This window comes from Canis lupus, chromosome 30 (assembly GCF_011100685.1).
Source record: "Canis lupus familiaris isolate Mischka breed German Shepherd chromosome 30, alternate assembly UU_Cfam_GSD_1.0, whole genome shotgun sequence".
NCBI lineage: Eukaryota > Metazoa > Chordata > Mammalia > Carnivora > Canidae > Canis > Canis lupus.
In genome coordinates this window covers 10064955-10082222 of record NC_049251.1, presented here as the reverse complement: position 1 = coordinate 10082222, position 17268 = coordinate 10064955, and the positions used below count along the sequence as shown (strand labels likewise).

General features: G+C 36.2%; 1 protein-coding gene across 7 annotated transcripts in view; it reads left to right on the top strand.

The window, feature by feature from the left end:
* The window catches only part of TTBK2 (tau tubulin kinase 2), a 174312-nt gene that overhangs the window by 55679 nt on the left and 101365 nt on the right, over window positions 1–17268 (top strand). For 3 of the 7 annotated variants that reach the window (XM_038580195.1, XM_038580198.1, XM_038580196.1), the window contains exon 2: window positions 4915–5026. The exons of the other annotated variants lie outside the window; for them this stretch is intronic. The gene's annotated coding sequence lies outside the window, so the exon portion shown is untranslated. The remainder of the gene's footprint in view (window positions 1–4914; window positions 5027–17268) is intronic. 7 annotated transcript variants of the gene reach the window in all.

Here is a 17268-nt window from a genome sequence, read left to right as displayed (position 1 = left end):
ATGCAGGATAAAGACTTGATTTTTCTCCCCATTATTTGCCAATTCTCAGAATAATGAGTTTTGTACCATATATGACTAGTGAATTTATTTTTTTTTCAGTATAACTATGAAATCATGGATTTTTATGTATTTTATTTCAACTAATTGCAGTCATTGTTATTTTGTTGTTCAAATTTTCATGTCTTTGGCTAGTGGAAGCCCTTTCAGGTTGGCAACTGTGTCCTTCTAACTCCAGTGTTCTTTGATAGCATTTTCCCTTTCCGGCACAGTTCATATTTCAGGCTTCCCTTGAACTTTCCCTGTGCCATTTTGGAATCAGGAACTCTTTTTCTCCAAGATGCCCTGTTTCCTTTCACTGAAAAGTAATTGAGACCACAATATGGGCACTAGGGCACTAATTGCTTTTGAGCCAACATGTTTCTCTCAATAGGTTTTAATGACTACTAGATTTTGTCTGGTTTATTCTTATGTGCACTTGTTAGTTTGTTGAATTGTTTGTTTTTAAAAATACACTCATGTTCTCTTTTAAATTGCAAGCCACTTAAAGAATTATATACACTTAAACTTGATATTTATATTATGCTCAGTGGCAAAATGGTAGCACCAAGTAGCTTTGCATGTGGTGATGCAAGCATTTTTAAGTGGAGATGTAAGAGAATAGGAGAACTTCTATTTGTTTATTTTCTTCATAAACATTTTTTTTTTGGTAAGTAAAAAATATTGAGATTCTGGAATAATTTTGTTAAGGAGTACTGTAAGAAGTTGATAAAGTCACTTTATTATTTAGAGATTCAACACCATATTATAGAGATTCAGCTCTTTATTATTATAAAGATAGTCACTTGTATCTTCCAGAACATTATTTCTATTTAGTTTAGAAGTTTTTTTTAATCTTTAAATATAAGTGGGTCTATGCTTTGGGAATGCAGAATATTGTAAAATTACTATAATTTATATTTAGTATATCTTTTCATCAAAGAAGTCTTCCTAGGATCTTTAAAGGTTTATATTTTCCTTATTTGCTTCCAATTTGTATATAATGATATACTTAAGCATAAAGTAGTTTTTCTTTAGAAATATCCTTTAAATTAGTTTTCTCACTAATTCTTGTGTGAGTTCCCTCCTACCTTTGAATGTGTTCAATCTAATGAAGTCTGTGGTGTTTAAAAATCACTACTTAAATCAATAAGTGACTTAGAAAGTTGTTTAGCTTTTTTTTTTTTTAAGAGTTTATTTATTTGACAGAGAAAGAGCAAGAGAAGGAGAAGCAGAGGGAAAGGGAGCTGTTAGAGGAAGAGGGAAAAGCAGACTTTCCCCTGAGCAGGGAGCCTGATGTGGGGCTCCTGGGATCATGACCTGAGCCAAAGGCAGATTAACTGACTTGAGCCAGGTGCTCCTGTTTAGCCTTTCTGTCCCATTTTAACTCTTTACTTCATGCTGTGAATGATCAGCATCATCTTTAAAAAAAAAAAAAAAAAAGACACACACACACACACACACACACACACACACAGAGGCAGAGACACAGGCAGAGGAAGAAGCAAGGCTCCATGCAGGGAGCCCGATGTGGGACTCGATCCCGGGTCTCCAGGATCACACCCTGGCCTGAAGGCGGGCACTAAACCTCTAAGCCACCCAGGGATTCCCCTGATCAGCATCATCTTACCTCTTGTACTCTTTCACTGTGTACCAACTGGAGTAAATAAAATTGAGGGTTTTTTCTTTATCTTAGATAAGAAGGTAATTGTAAGCTGATTTAATTATTTTAAATATTTTCTTCTCTAGCTTCTCTAAAAGCAAGTGTAGAAAGATCCCACCAATATAAAAAAATAATAGGTGTGCCTGGCTGGTTCAATTGATAGGATATGTGACTATTGATCTCAGGGTCATGAGTTTAAGCCCCCATTGGGTATGGAGCCTGTTTAAAAAAAATAGAGTAAGTGCTATTGTTTGATAACCAGATAATTTTGTTATTCTCCATTGAAATACCTGGGAATTAGTTTGTCTTGTCCCATATAAATGTAGAGAAAAACTACATTTTCCAATATGGGCCCATAAAGAGGATTTGATTTTGTTTTGACTTCTGGGGAATGTTTTTTTTTTTTTTTACCCTATATTGGTCTTACATTTTGTGTTTGCATTGGAGACTACAGAGCACAAGCTGAGAGTTGGTAAGTAGTGTTGCTAGTATGGAAGAGTAACTGCAACTCTTCTGCCTTCCTGCCTGAAGTCTCTAGTTACTGCTGCAAAGTACTACTATTCCCTTCCCCCATCAGAATGAGAGACATATGTCGGTTTGGATTAGACCACTGGTCTATCCAGCTGAGAACACTATCTTTGAAAGTTACTCCAAAGTGGGTGACCTCATCAAGGCTCATCTGTTCCATCAAAGGGTGTTAGAAGATCTCTGATAACTCTTTTTGTGAGAGAACATAGTAGTTGAACTCTGGGACTAGAAGGTTAGGGATAAACCCTTACCTCTCATTATATCTTTTAGCCTGTTATAAACCTGTCATCTGTCCCTTTGTTTATTTCAACTTGTACATTTCTTTTTCCCTAAAGTAATTTTTTGCTTCCCCTGGTTAAAGTTCATCTGTTCATCAAAGATGTGTTAGGAGATCTCTTGAGAACTTTATCTGTTCAGTGTGTTTATTTTAACATTCTCTACTTGGAAGATTTAACATTATCTGCCAACTTGGGGATTTGTCTGTTCATTACTATGTTTGGATTTAGGAAAATGATGTATAGGAAATAGAATAGGTCTAGGTTATCTTAAGGTCTAAGTTGTCTTAAGGTATATATATATGTGTGTGTGTGTGTGTGTGTGTCTTTGTATATACATATATACATATATTTATATGTGCTTTATAAGCACAATGAAAGTCTGGAATCATACAGAGCTCAAGAAGCCATTGGGAATCGTTATGTTTGCGTATTGGCATAAGGGAGACCAGGAAATGAAAGAATCTTTTACTGTTTCCCTTTATGCCCTTCAGTGCTTAAGAAATTGAAAAGAATAATGTAAACATTTTTGTTATAGTAAAAATGTATATGATAATAAATATCTTCAAAATCCAATCTTACTCTTTACCTTCTATTTAAATTTCTGAATGCTTGAAAATACATGATAAATTAGTGAAATGTAGTGTAATATAATAGAAAAGCTGTTTTGTTGTGAACTTTTTATAAATGGTTAATATTTGTAGGGAAATCTGTAGCAATGTTTGAGTGCTGACTCTATTATAGAAAATGGGTTGCTGAATGTTAGGCTCATTCATACTTACCTTATTTTAATACATCTATCTAGTTCATGTGTAAGACCTCCCTCTATTTTTTTACAACCCTTTTTAAGGGTGTAAATATTCACAGTAAAACACTTAAAAATCAAACAGAAGAATAAAGTGAAAAGAAAGTTTGCTTTCTCTTAGTCCATCACTGTCCTCCAAAGTTAACCACTGTTACTGGTTTCTTGTGATTTTTCCAGAAACATTCAATACATACTATATCATCTATTTTTACACACACATATATATAATCATGTGATATATATCCTACATATGTAAATCATATGGAATCATAATTTATAAAATCATATGTGATTACATGATATATCATGATTGTGTGCATACATGTATATATAAAACTTCCGTCTTTTACCCATACCCCTCAACAACATTTGTAGTCATACTATATATATGTTTGTTCTGCAACTTGTCATGACCCCTAAGATTTAGACAGTAAGACTCATATTTTATGCACCTTTATGTTCTGTAGCAGGAGCGATTGTTCAAACATACCAATTGGATAATGTCACTCCCAACATATGCTAAAACATTTTAGGGCCTTCCTTTTCTCAGGTAAAGTCCAGCCACCTTGACCTGGCATACAGGACCTTGAATTGATTCTTGCCTGCTTTGCTAGCCTCTTTACTTGAAACTGTTGATGTACACTTGGAGTGTTGATTATCCTGAACTTTCTTCAGTTTCCTTTTTTAATTTTATTTTTAAATTTATTTTTTATTGGTGTTCAATTTGCCAACATATAGAATAACACCCAGTGCTCATCCTGTCAAGTGCCCACCTCAGTGCCTGTCACCCAGTCACCTCTACCCCCCGCCCACCTCCCCTTCCACCACCCCTAGTTCGTTTCCCAGAGTTAGGAGTCTTTCATGTTCTGTCTCCCTTTCTGATATTTCCACTCATTTTTTTCCTTTCCCCTTTATTCCCTTTCACTATTTTTTATATTCCCCAAATGAATGAGACCATATAATGTTAGTCCTTCTCTGATTGGCTTATTTCACTCAGCATAATACCCTCCAGTTCCATCCACGTCAAAGCAAATGGTGGGTATTTGTCATTTCTAATGGCTGAGTAATATTCCATTTTATACATAGACCACATCTTCTTTATCCATTCATCTTTTGATGGACACCGAGGCTCCTTCCACAGTTTGGCTATTGTGGACATTGCTGCTACAAACATCGGGGTGCAGGTGTCCCGGCGATGCAATGAAACGTCTTCATCTGCATTCTACTTCCTCTGTAGTGCTTCGGATAACTGCTACTTTTTTTCTTCAAAGCATTATAACAGTCCTAGTATTTATAAAAATCCACAAGTAAAATAAAATTTAAAGAAATAAAGCCAAAAACAGTTAAAAACATCACTTTTTTCCTAAGCATATAACTCCAAAAGGATATATGCCTAAAAAAATGTGATCTTACTGGCTTGCTTGTTCCCTTTTCCACAATAAGGTTAATACAGGATTTGCTTATTTTTAATTTTGTATAATCAAAGTTATATAAATAGTTTCAATAATCAGTTCTACAAAGTGTGTTATGAAAAACAGTAGTCCAGATTCTGGTTCCAGATAAGATGGAGTAAGCACGCTTCACCCTGTTTCTCCCACTGAATGCAGCTATAAAACCTGGACAGAATGCTTGGAGTGGCTATTTGAGGACTCTGAAAAGTAAATAGTAGGAGGCAGATTGGGGAAGAAGACCAGAATTCAAAGTACCACTGAACCGGCGGTGAGTTTATCATTTTTTTTCTTCCAGTATGCCCCAGCCTGAACTTAATGTATCCTGAAACTTGGAAGTGAGCCTTATTAACACGGACAAAAAAAAAGCACCAGGAGAAGCCCTCTGGTTCTGACTCAAGGAGCAGGAAGGGATCTCCTAATGCTCAGAGAAAGTGTGGCAACCCCACATCCTTCTCTTTTTTTCTTCTTCTTTTTTTTTTTTTTTTTTTTTTTTTTGCTTTTCTTCATTTTCTTGCACCCCAGGCCTCAAGCAGTTCTTGGCAGCAGATGCAGTGGCCTCATTGGGGGCAGGCAGGAGCCAAAAATCTCAGAGGGAGGGGAACCTTCCATCCAGATTGGAAGAGCTATGATCTCAAGAGAGTGCGGCAAATCCATTGCTTTTCTTCTCCCTCTGTTCTTCTGTTGCTTGCCCCTGATATGAGTACATCATGGGAAGTATATGGCAGAGTGGGTTTAATGAAACCCCAGCTTTCTGCTGGAAGGCTGGAAAAGGGGAGCCCCAGGGAACCAAAAGATTGCAAGAGAATGAGGAGCTTGGGAAACTGACTACTTAAACTTGCTTATGGACTTAGGAGCAGACTTCCAAGCTGTACATGCATGAGTCTGATTCCTAAACAGCGTACAGAAACATCAAGGACTGAATTATGGGATAGACCACTCCCTAGCCCCTAAACTGGATACTGCGTGGGACAGTTATGAAACATATTCAATATGACTGCAAAGGGTTTGCAAACTGAATTGTAATTGGAAATAAAACCCACAGAAGGCTTGTCAGAACTTGAATGTGAACCCAACTGGGTCAATTACTGGCTAAAACAAAAACACCAACATTCTGAGTGGGACTTAAATAAGATCGAGAGTACCATAATATTTCCAAGTGTCCAGAATACAGTCTAGAATTAGCTTAAAAAACAAAACAAAACAAAACAAACAAAAAAACGGAAAATTGAACTCACATGGGAAAAGACAGTGAACAGATGGTGATGCCAAGATCACACAGATGTTAAAATTATCTGGAAAATAGTTTTAAAATCAGCTGTTTTGACCATGTTCAAGGATTGAACGGGAAGATAGAAAGTCTCAGCAAAGAAGTAGAAGATAAGAAGAACTAAATGGAGATTTTAGAACTAAGAAACATAATAATGGAAATGAAAACTCATTAAATGAGCTCGGTAGCAGAGTAGACCTGACAATGAAAAGAGTCTATGCACTTGAAAATAGATCAACAGAAATGATGCAATTTGAATAACAAGAAAAATGTTAAAAATAAATGTATAGCCTCAGGGACCTATGAAACTATGATAAAGTCTTACATTTGTGTCATCAGAGACCCAGAACGAGAAGAGAATGAGTGGGGTCCATCAAAAGTACTTGAAGAAATAATGGCATAGAGATTGAAAAAGAAGAAGTAAAACTACCCCTGTTTACAGGTGGCATAATCATCTATATGGAAAATCTCAAGCAATCTACAAAAAGTTCCTAGAGTAAACGAGTTTAATGAGTTATTCATGGTCAGCTTGCAAAAAGCAATCATATTTCTATATGCTAGTGATAATCAATTGAAAACTGAATTAATGATATTTATGGTAGATTCCCCAAAATGAAACACTTAGGTATAAATGTAGCAAAATATGTATAAAATCTCTATGTTGAGAATTATAGAACACTGATTTAAAAAAAATCAAAGGATTTTTAAGTAAATACAGAAACATGTATTTATGAATTTGAAGAATCACAATTTTAGTAAAGATGTTGATTTTCCCCAGATTAATCTGTAGACTTAGTACTGGTAAAAACAATCCTAACAGCACTGTTTCCAGTTATAAACTGATTATAAAATTCTATACAAAGGCAAAAGACCTAGACTAGCCAAAACAACTTTTTTTAAAGACTTCCATTTTTTATTTGAGAGAGAGAGAGCACGCATGTGTGTACACATAGGGGCAGGAGCAGAGAGGGGGGCGGGGAAGAGAGAGGAAGAGAACAGGGAACCCAATGTAGAGCTGGATCCTAGGATTCTGGGATCATGACCTGAGCCGAAGGCAAACACTTAACCAGCTGAGCCACCCAGGTGCCCCCAAAACAATTTTGAAAAAGAAAGATGTTGGAAAAAAATCAAACTACCTGATTTCAAAACACCGCGAAGCTATCATAATCAAGGTTGTGGTATTGGCAAAGGGAAAGACATATAGATCAATGAAATAGAGATTCCATAAATAGTCCCACACAAATATGGCCAATAATTTTTAAAGTTGGCAAAATGGAAAAAGAATAATCTTCAATAAGTGTTGTTGGAACAGTTGGATAGCCACATAAAAAAGTAATGAACCTTGGCCCAAACTGCATGTATTATATGAAAATGAACTTAAAATGTACCACACATCTAAATTTGAAATGTAAAACTACAGCTTTTAGAAGAAAACATAGGAGAAAATCTTTGTGACCTGAGTGTAGATCTAGAAGTTCTTTCACATGACACTAAAAGCATGATTCATAAAAGAAGAAATTGATGAATTGATTTCTTCAAATTAAAAACATTGCTTGCAAAGATACTGTTCAGAGAATTAAAAGGCAGATTATAGGCCTAAAGGAAATATTTGCAAATCTCATACTTGTAAAGGATTTATATTTGGAATATGTAAAGAACTCCTGAAAACTCAACAGTAAGAAAACAATTCAGTTAAAAATATTTAATAGACTTTGGCAAAGAGGATATAGAGTGGCACATCAGCTCATGAAAAGATGTTTAGCATAACTAGCCATTAGGGGAATGCAATTTAAAATCACAGTGAGCTACCACTGTGCAGCCATTAGAATGGTTTAAATTAAAACTTGACAGTACCAAGTGCTGAGAAGGATGTGGAGCAGCTGGAACCCTCACATATTGCTGGTGGGGATAAATATGGATTTATTGTATGATTGAGCAACCTTACACTAGGCATACCTTTAAGAAATGAAAATACGTGTTCGTGTATATTTATATTTAAATCAGCTTTATTCTTACTTGCCAGAAATGTATACTTCATAGAGTGAAAGGATAAATTGAAGGTGGTATATCCATTGAGTGGCAGTAAAAAAGAATGAGCTACTACTGATTTGCATAACTCTTGATTTCCTTTTCTTAGGGAAATCTCTCCAGGGATGTCTTAGCTCCAATTTGGCTTTTTTTTTTTTTGGTGGGGGGGGGATTCTGTTCACAAGTATCATCCTTGGATCACCCTTCAGTGGGTTCCTGGAGATTCTCTTTGCTTCTTTTTTATATTGTATGCCTGTTGAATCCTTTTCTCTTTTTTGTTTATATTCTCATTTTAGTGAAGCACCTCTTCTAATAGTTTCCTGAGTGAAGGATACATAGGAGGTATGTCTTTGAGACCTCTCTTGCAAGTCTGAAAGTGTCTTTATCCTACCCTGATGTTTAAATGAAAAAGTGGTTAGATACAGAATTCTGGATTGAAAATAATTTTACTTCCGAAATTTGTCTTTATACTCACTGTAGCGATTTAGAAGTGAAATTCTATTATGATTCTTGTTACTTTGGAAACATCTACTTTCTTCTCTTTTCTCCTAGGGTTTTGCAATTTCATGATGATGTGTCATAGTAGGGGTGTTTTCATCTAGTGTGTCTGTGTCCTTGTGATTGAAGGTTTGTGATTGAAACTTGTGATTGAAGGTTTTTTTCAGGAAATATTCTTGAATAATTTTGCTGATGATTTACACCTCCTTTGTTTTTTACCCCTTCTTTTCTGGAGCACCTGGTATGCAGATATTGGAACGCTTGGAATGGTTCCCCAATTCTTGATCTTTTCTCCTATTTTTATATACATTTATTCATTTTTGTAATAGACAAGTACATTTGCTAAATAGATAGGGTGATGAAATTGTACTCATTTTTTTTTTTTTTTCATTCTCACCACAAAAACCTGATAGTTTTAAATTGGCCATTGTGATAGGATAGTTTTGTTTAAATGATAGAATGCCCTGTGATGGTTATACAGAGTGAAGGGCTTGGAAACTTCCTTTTGCCTTTGTCTCCTGGTGAGCTATACAATCCAAGGAATTATTAAATGGGCATCCTCATGAGTGCTAAGAGGAGGAGCCTTTGTTTCTTAAACTTCTTGGCTCAATTTTTTTTTTTTTTCCCCTGGGGACTTGTTTTAAAGGACTCAGTATTCTTTTGTTTTACCATCAGGTTAACCCAGTCAAGCTCTATGCTCTAAGCATTCTAAATCCAACTAATCTACTGATTTCTCACAGTGCTTATTCTTTGTTCTTAGAAGCTATCATTTGATCTTATCTTGTCATTATCTTATAGTAAGTTCATTTCTTACAATAAGATTGTAGATACTTTGAGGACAGGAACCCCCGCCCCCCCCACTCCATGCCTTATATTTTTCTGTCTTCCTTGGTATAGATGTTTCATGACCTATTATTGTTAGGTTGGGTGTGGTTTGTTTGTTTGGTGGTGGTGTGAGTGAGTAAGTAAGAGGAATAAATGATAGATGGGTAAGGAAGCTAAGGCTGGTTTTGTTGGATCCTTAGCAGTATAGTAGTCTGGCTTTGCAGAATCCCAGTATTTGCTAGTTTGCCATTGACCTGGAATTTGTTATTTGAGTTCCTGAGCATCCCTATTAGTAGGTTTGGGATACTTTTAGCTAGCTTTTTACTTTATTAGTAAATGGCTTTTTTAATTTAAAAAGTAAAATGATCGATGCCCCCTTCTGATTGTTTTATTTTTTTTCTAGCATATAAAAATCATAGAAAATTATTTGCCTTTTGTGTGGCATTGTTATTCATTAATATTTAATGCTGGGATGTAGACTACCATACTATCACTTGCCATAGCTTTTTAAGCTCTTGGGTTGAAAGCAAGGATAGTAGATGATCATTTGAAGTTGTAAGAACAAAAAGATTCATTAGGTTCTATGCATTTATTTTACTTTTTTACTTTTAAAGATATTTATTTACTTGAAAGAGAGTGCAAGTGGGGGAGCAGAGGGAAAGGGAGAGAGAAAATCCTCAAACTGACTCCCTACTGTGCACAGAGCTGAATGCAGGGCTTTATCCAAGGACCCTGATCATGACCTGAGCTGAAACCAAGAGTTGGCTGCCTAACCAACGGAGCCACCCAGACACCCCATATGCATTTATTTTAGAGAAGAGCTTTTCTATTCCTTTAAATAAAGATTTTGGACAGTATTCCTTTTTAATATCACAATTAAAATCTGTGTTTGGGCAGCCTGGGTGCCTCAGCAGTTCAGCGCCACCTTCAGCCCAGGGCCTTATCCTGGGGACCTTGAAATTTTTTTTTGAAAGATCAAGCCTGCTTCTCTCTCTGCCTGTGTTTCTGCCTCTCTCTCTCTGTGTCTCTCATGAATAATTAAATAAAATCTTAAAAAAAAAAATCAGTGTTTAACTAGCAAGATGTTACATTGCCTATAATATCTATAGATATTATCTACCTATTGAAGTTCACTTTTTATTGTCTTTTTTGAGTGGAGATATCATTGATTATTTTGTTGACAGACCACAAACATTCCTATTGGGTTAGTCAAGAGCTAGAAGATAAAGAGAAAGCTTTAGTGGTGGTATTTTAAGTGTTTGGTTAAGATTTGGTTTGTATGTTCAGGATTCCTTTCATCTTTTAGAGGATTTCTTTGACATAAGACACATATAAGCTGGGAGTTAAAATTGATTTGTTGTATAATTCCATCCTATATTTTCTTGAGATCAATGATCTCTATGACTCTTAGTGATCAGTGCTACCTTGCTGATTCTTCTCTCTCTCTGCTTTCATCTCTGCACCAGACTTGATTATTCTCACTCAATTCCAGGAAATTTAATAGTCTTGTTTATTTTTTTCCCTCAGAGCTTTGCTAAGTGACTAACTTGCTAACATCTGAAAATCTAGTCCTGAGTTTTAGTCGGTTGATACTGCTTCCTACAGGGATATTTAGATTCAAGAGTTGTATTTGATTTGAGGAAATGAGGTTGAGGGAATAATATGAGCAAAAATCAAAGTAGTATATTTGAGAAGGAGAATAAAAAAAACAAACTGTCTTCATCAAGAGTGTATGATATATGTTGAAGTACTGTAGGAAATGAAGTTTGGTAAGTAATGTAGAATGAATCATGAATTCCAGGTTCACCATTTTATTTCATTTCATTTATTTTTCTAGAAAGTAAATATAAAAATGTTTAATTCCAGTATAATTAACATACAGTGTTATATTAGATGCCTCAGATGTACAACATAATGATTCAACATTTATCTACATTACTCAGTGCATATCAGAGTAAGTGTACTCTTAATCCCCTTCACCTGTTTCATCCATTCCTCATCTCTGGTAACCAGTTTGTTCTCCAAAGTTAATTAAGAGTATTTGTTTGTTTGTTTTTTATTTTTATTTTTTTAAAGATTTTATTTATGAGAGAGAGAGAGAGTCAGAGACACAGGCAGAGGGAGAAGCAGGCTCCATGCTGGGAGCCTGACGTAGGACTCGATCCCGGGTCCCCAGGATCATGCCCCGGGCCGAAGGCAGACGCTAAACTGCTGAGCCACCCAGGCTGCCCTGTTTGTTTGTTTTTTAAAGATTTAATTTTTTTATTCGTGAGAGACACAGAGAGGCAGAGGGAGAAGCATAGGGAACTTCACAGAGAGCTCCATAGGGAACCTGATGTGGGACTTGATCCCAGGACCCTTAGGATCATGCCGTTAGTCAAAGGCAGATGCTCAGCCACTGAGCCACCCAGGTGCCCCTTTTGTTTTGTTTTTAAAAATATTTTATTTATTTATTTGACAGAGAAAGAGAAAGAGCGCACACAAGCAGGGGAGGTGGCAGGCAGAGGGCAAGGGAGAAATAGGATCCCTGCTGAGGAAGGAGCCTGACACAGAGCTCGATCCCACTAGTCTGGGGTCGTGACCTGACTGAAGGCAGGCGCCCAACTGACTGAGCCATCCACGCACCCCAAGTCTGATTTTTTGTCTCTTTTTTGTTTGTTTCTTAAATTCCACATATGAGTGAAATTATATGGCATTTATCTTTCTCCAACTGACCTTTTTCACTTCGCATTATATTTTCTGGATCCATCCATGCTGTTGTAAATGGCAGGATTTTATTCTTTTTTTATGGCTGAGTGATATTCCATCACATATACACACATGCACACACACATACACACACATATCACATCTTCTTTTTCCATTCATCTATTAATGGACACTTGGGTTGCTGCCATAATTTGGCTGTTGTAAATAATGCTGCAATAAACATTGAGGTGCATACATCTTTTCAAGAATATGTTTTCATATTCTTTTTTTTGTTTTTTTTGTTTTCATATTCTTAGGGTGAATACCCAGTAGTGCAAATACTGTTCTATTTCTAATTTTTTGAGGAAATTTCATATCATTTTACACAGTGGAGAGTCTGCTCCTCCTTCTCCCTCTGCTAGATGAGCTTGTCAATAGATAATAGGTGGTAGTTCATTAGAGGAGTCATCATCAGGGGAGCCCAGTAGGGTATTTATAAAAAGCGAGCTCATGCATATCATTCTAAGGTAGACATTGGCCCTTTAGGGGTGAGAAGAGGAGCAGTAGAGTGGGGAAGAAGATGGCCTTAGCCCTAGAAAGCCCAGGATACTAGTTTATAAATGCTTGTTTTCATTCTCCCTTCTTTCCTTCCTAGACACCTGATAAATGTGAACCACTATGCTAGGAGCTAGGTAGGAGTCCTCAGGGGTTCACAGTCAAGTTAGACTGACACTGAGAATGAATAATGACATTATGGAATGATAAGTTATAAGAAAAATGTATAAAATATATAAAAAAAGAGGAATGTAGGGGCACCTGGGTTGCTCAGTGGGTCAAGCATCTGCCTTCGGTTGAGATCATGATCTTACAGTCCTGGGATCAAGCTCTGTGTTGGGCTCTCTGCTCAGCGAGGAGTCTGCTTCTCCCTCTCTGCCTGGCTGCTCCCCCTGCTTGTGCTTTCTCTCTCTCTGTGTCAAATAAATAAATAAAATCTAAAAAAAAAAAAAAAAAAAAAAAAAGAGGAATGTATAAAAAGATCCATAGGAGCATTGACAAGGGAATAAAAGGGAAACGAGGCAGAAGCTCCGCTGTCAGAACCAAGGAGTTAGGTCAGGACAAGACTAGCAGCAAAGGTGTAAAATTTATGATCTTACCTACTTTCAAATAAACAGTATTGTTAACTATAATCACCATGCTGTACATTAGATTTCCAAGATTTCTCCACATACTTACCAACACTTGTGATTTCTTGTCTTTTTGATAATAGTCATCCTAATGGATATGAGGTAGTATTTCATTGTGGCCTTGATTTGCATTTCTCCGATGATTAGTGATATTGAACACTTTTTCATGTACCTGTTGACCATGTTACTATCATTGGAAAAATGTCTCTTCGGGCCCTCTACCTATTTTTAAATCAGATTGTTTAGGTTTTTTGCTGTTGAGTTGTATGAGTTCATGATGTATTTTGGATATTAACCCCTTATCACATAAATGATTTGCAGATATTTTCTCCCATTTAGTAGGTGCCTTTTCATTTTGTTGATGGTTTCATTTTTTGTGCAGGAGCTTTATAATTTGATGTAGTCCCACTTGTTTATTTTTGCTTTTGTCGTCTTTGCTTTTGGTGTCAAATTCAAAAAATTACCAAAACCAGTGTTAAGGAGATTACCCCTTATGTTTTTTTTTCCTATGAGTTTTATGGCTCCAGGTTTTACATTCAAGTCTTTAATCTATCTTGAGTTGATTTTTGCCTATGGTATATATTGGCTTAAAATACGAAAATTAGGGCAGCCCGGGTGGCTCAGTGGTTTAGTGCTGCCTTCAGCCCAGGGCATGATCCTGGAGACCCAGGATCAAGTTCCACATCAGGTTCCCTGCATGGAGCCTACTTCTCCCTCTGCCTGTGTCTCTGCCTCTCTTGCTCTGTGTCTCTCATGGATAAATAAATAAAATTAAAAAAAATAAAATAAAATATGAAAATTAGTATAATACACTATCAACAGAATCAAAGACAAAAACCACATGATTATGTCAGAAGACACAGAAAACCCATTTAACAAAATCCAATAACCCTTTCATGATAAAAAATACTCACAAACTAGGAATAGAAAGGAACTTCCTTATCCTGATAAGGGCATTATATAACAAAAACCCAAAAACGAAAACCAAAAAAAATCCATAGCTGATATGGTAAAACACACTCTTTTCCCCAAAGGTAATGATGAACAAGACAAGTATTCTGCACTTGCCACTTCTATTTGTCAAGAAGATGAAACAAAATGCACCCAGACTGGAAGGAAGTGTAAAACTAGCTCTATTGACAGATGACCCTCTCTTATTTTTGGGAAATCCTAAGGAATCCACTAAAAACTTTAGAGCCACTAAACAAGTTCAGCAAGATTGCAAGAAACAAGATAAATATAAAAAGATGATGTGTCTTACTAGATGTTAGCAATAAGCAATCCAAAAATGGTATGAAGAGAACAACTCCATTTACAATAGCATCAAAAAGAATAAAATAGGAATAAATTTAATAAAAGAAGTATAAGACTTATATTCTGAAAATTATAAGACATTTTTGAAAAAGTAAGACTTAAATATATGGAAAGATATCTTGTGTTTGTAGACTGGAAGACTTAATATTGTTAAGATAGTAGCACTCCTAAAACTGACCTATAGATTGAACACAGTCCCTATCAGAATTGCAGCTGCCTTCTTTGTAGAAATGGATAAGCTGATTCTAAAATTAATATGGAATTGCAAGGAACCCCCAGATAGTTAAAACAGTCTTGAAAAAGAACAATGAAATTGCAATATTTACATTTTCTGATTTCAAAACTTATTACAGAACGATAGTGATCAAGACATTATGGTACTGGAATAAGGATAGAAATATAGATCAATAGAATCCAGAAATTACCACATAATGGTCAATTGATTTTGGCACCATTGACAAAGGTGCCAAGACAATCCATTGGGAAAAGGATTCTTTTCAACAAATGGTGCCAGCACAACTCCATTGGATATTGTAAAAGAACACAACACATGTATTGTGGCATCAACACATGTATTGTGGTATCTCTGCCCCTAGTTCCTGGCACAGACCTCTTAAAATCCATGTAATCTCCTAAGTGATAAGAGCACTAGGAGCATCCTTTGTTCTGCTGTTTGGTCTTAGACCAGATTTGGCCAGCAAACTGGTTCCTGACACAGTGTTCCTATGTTCTTTAGAATTTCCTGAGTGATAGGAATGTCTCATGTTTCAGTGAAGCAACTCTTGGTGGGCTCTAGCTTCAGGATGGTGTCAGGTCACCAAAAGGACAAGTTCTTGATTGGAAGTTTGGAATTTATAGCCTCACCCTCATCCTCTGGGAAATAGTAAAATTTCCAGAAGTACGAGATTTAGAGATCTTCTGAGTTGGTTAACACGTGGAGATCCTAGAAGAATGGCACACTCAGAAAGAGCATGGAAGTTCTGCACTACTCACATATCTTTCTTTGTGTGTCTCTAAATCCAGCTGTTCATCTGTATTCTTTATCTTTTAAAATAAACTGGTAAATATAAGTATCTCCCTGAATTCTATAAGCTGTTCTAGCAAATTGTTAAACCTAAGGAAGGGGTAATTTATACAACCTGGGACTTGTGATTGGCATTTGAAATGGGGGCAGTGTGGGGATCTGATGCAAACTCTAGGTAGATACTATTAGAATTGAACTGAATTATAGGACACCCAGCTGGTGTCTAGGAGAATAGCTCCATCTGTGGAAAGCCCACATATCTGGTGTCAAAAAGTATTGTGAGTATGGTAGTAGTGTGAGAGTAAGGAGGAACACAAGAGGAGTGTGTCTTCCAACACAGTTATACACATGCAAAAGAATGAACTTGGACCCTTACCTTGTACCATTATAAAAATTTATTCAAATTAGGGGCACCTGGCTGGCTCAGTTTATGGAGCATGAGACTCTTGATCTCGGCGTCATAAGTTTGAGCCCCATGTTAGATGTAGGATTTACTTTTAAAAAATTAAAAGTAAAATCTTTAAAAAAATTTATTCAAAGTAGACCAAAGAACTAGATATATAAAACTCTTAGAAGAACAATACATACATGTAAGTCTTCATGACCTTGGATTAGGCAATAATTTCTTAGATATGATGCTAAAACCACAAGGCAGCAAAATAAATAAATAAATTGGACTTCATCTGATTTAAAAACTTTTGTGCTTTGGGGCACCTGGGTGGTTAAGTGGTTGAGCATTTGCCTTTGGCTTGGGTCATGATCCTGGGGTCCTGGGATGGCGTCCGCATCCGATTCCCAATGGGTAGCCTGTTTCTCCCTCTGCCTATGTCTCTGCCTATCTCTGTGTGTCTCTCATGAATAAGTAAATTAAAAAAAAAACTTTTGTATTTCAAAGATCACCATCAAGAAAGTGAATAGACAGGGACGCCTGTGTGTCTCAGCAATTGAGCGTCTGCCTTAGACTCATGGCATGATCCCCATCTGGGGATTGAGTCCCGCATCGGGCTCCCTGAGAGGAGCCTGCTTCTTCCTCTGTCATTGTCTCTGCCTCTCTCTCTCTGTGTCTCTCATGAATAAATAGATAAAATCTTGAAAAGAAAAGTGAATAGACAGCCCACGAAGTAGAAAATATTTACAAATCATACATCTGATAGGGACTTTATCTATACTAAATAAAGAACTCAAAATTCAGTAATAAAGAGATAACCCAATTTAAAAATCAGCGAAGGATCTAAATAGACATTTCTCCAGAGAAGATCTACAGATTGTCAATAAGTACATGAAAAGATGCTCAACATTATTAATGATTATGAAAATGTAAATCAAACCTATACTGAGATATCAGTTCACTCTCACTAGATGATTGCAATATAAAAAGATACAGATAATAACAAGAGTTGGTGAGGATGTGGAGAAATTAGAAGCCTCATATGTTACTGGTAGATATAAAATGTACAGCTTCTTTGGAAAGCAGTCCAACAGTTCCTATGGACTGCTTAAGATTAAACATGGAGTTACCAAATGTCCAGCAGTTATACTCCCAGTTATATATATATATATATATGTATATATATATATATATATGTATATATATATATATATCTCCAAGATGAAGTGAAAACATGTCTACACAAAAACTTGTATGTGAATGTTCATAGTAGCATTAATCATAACAAAAAGTG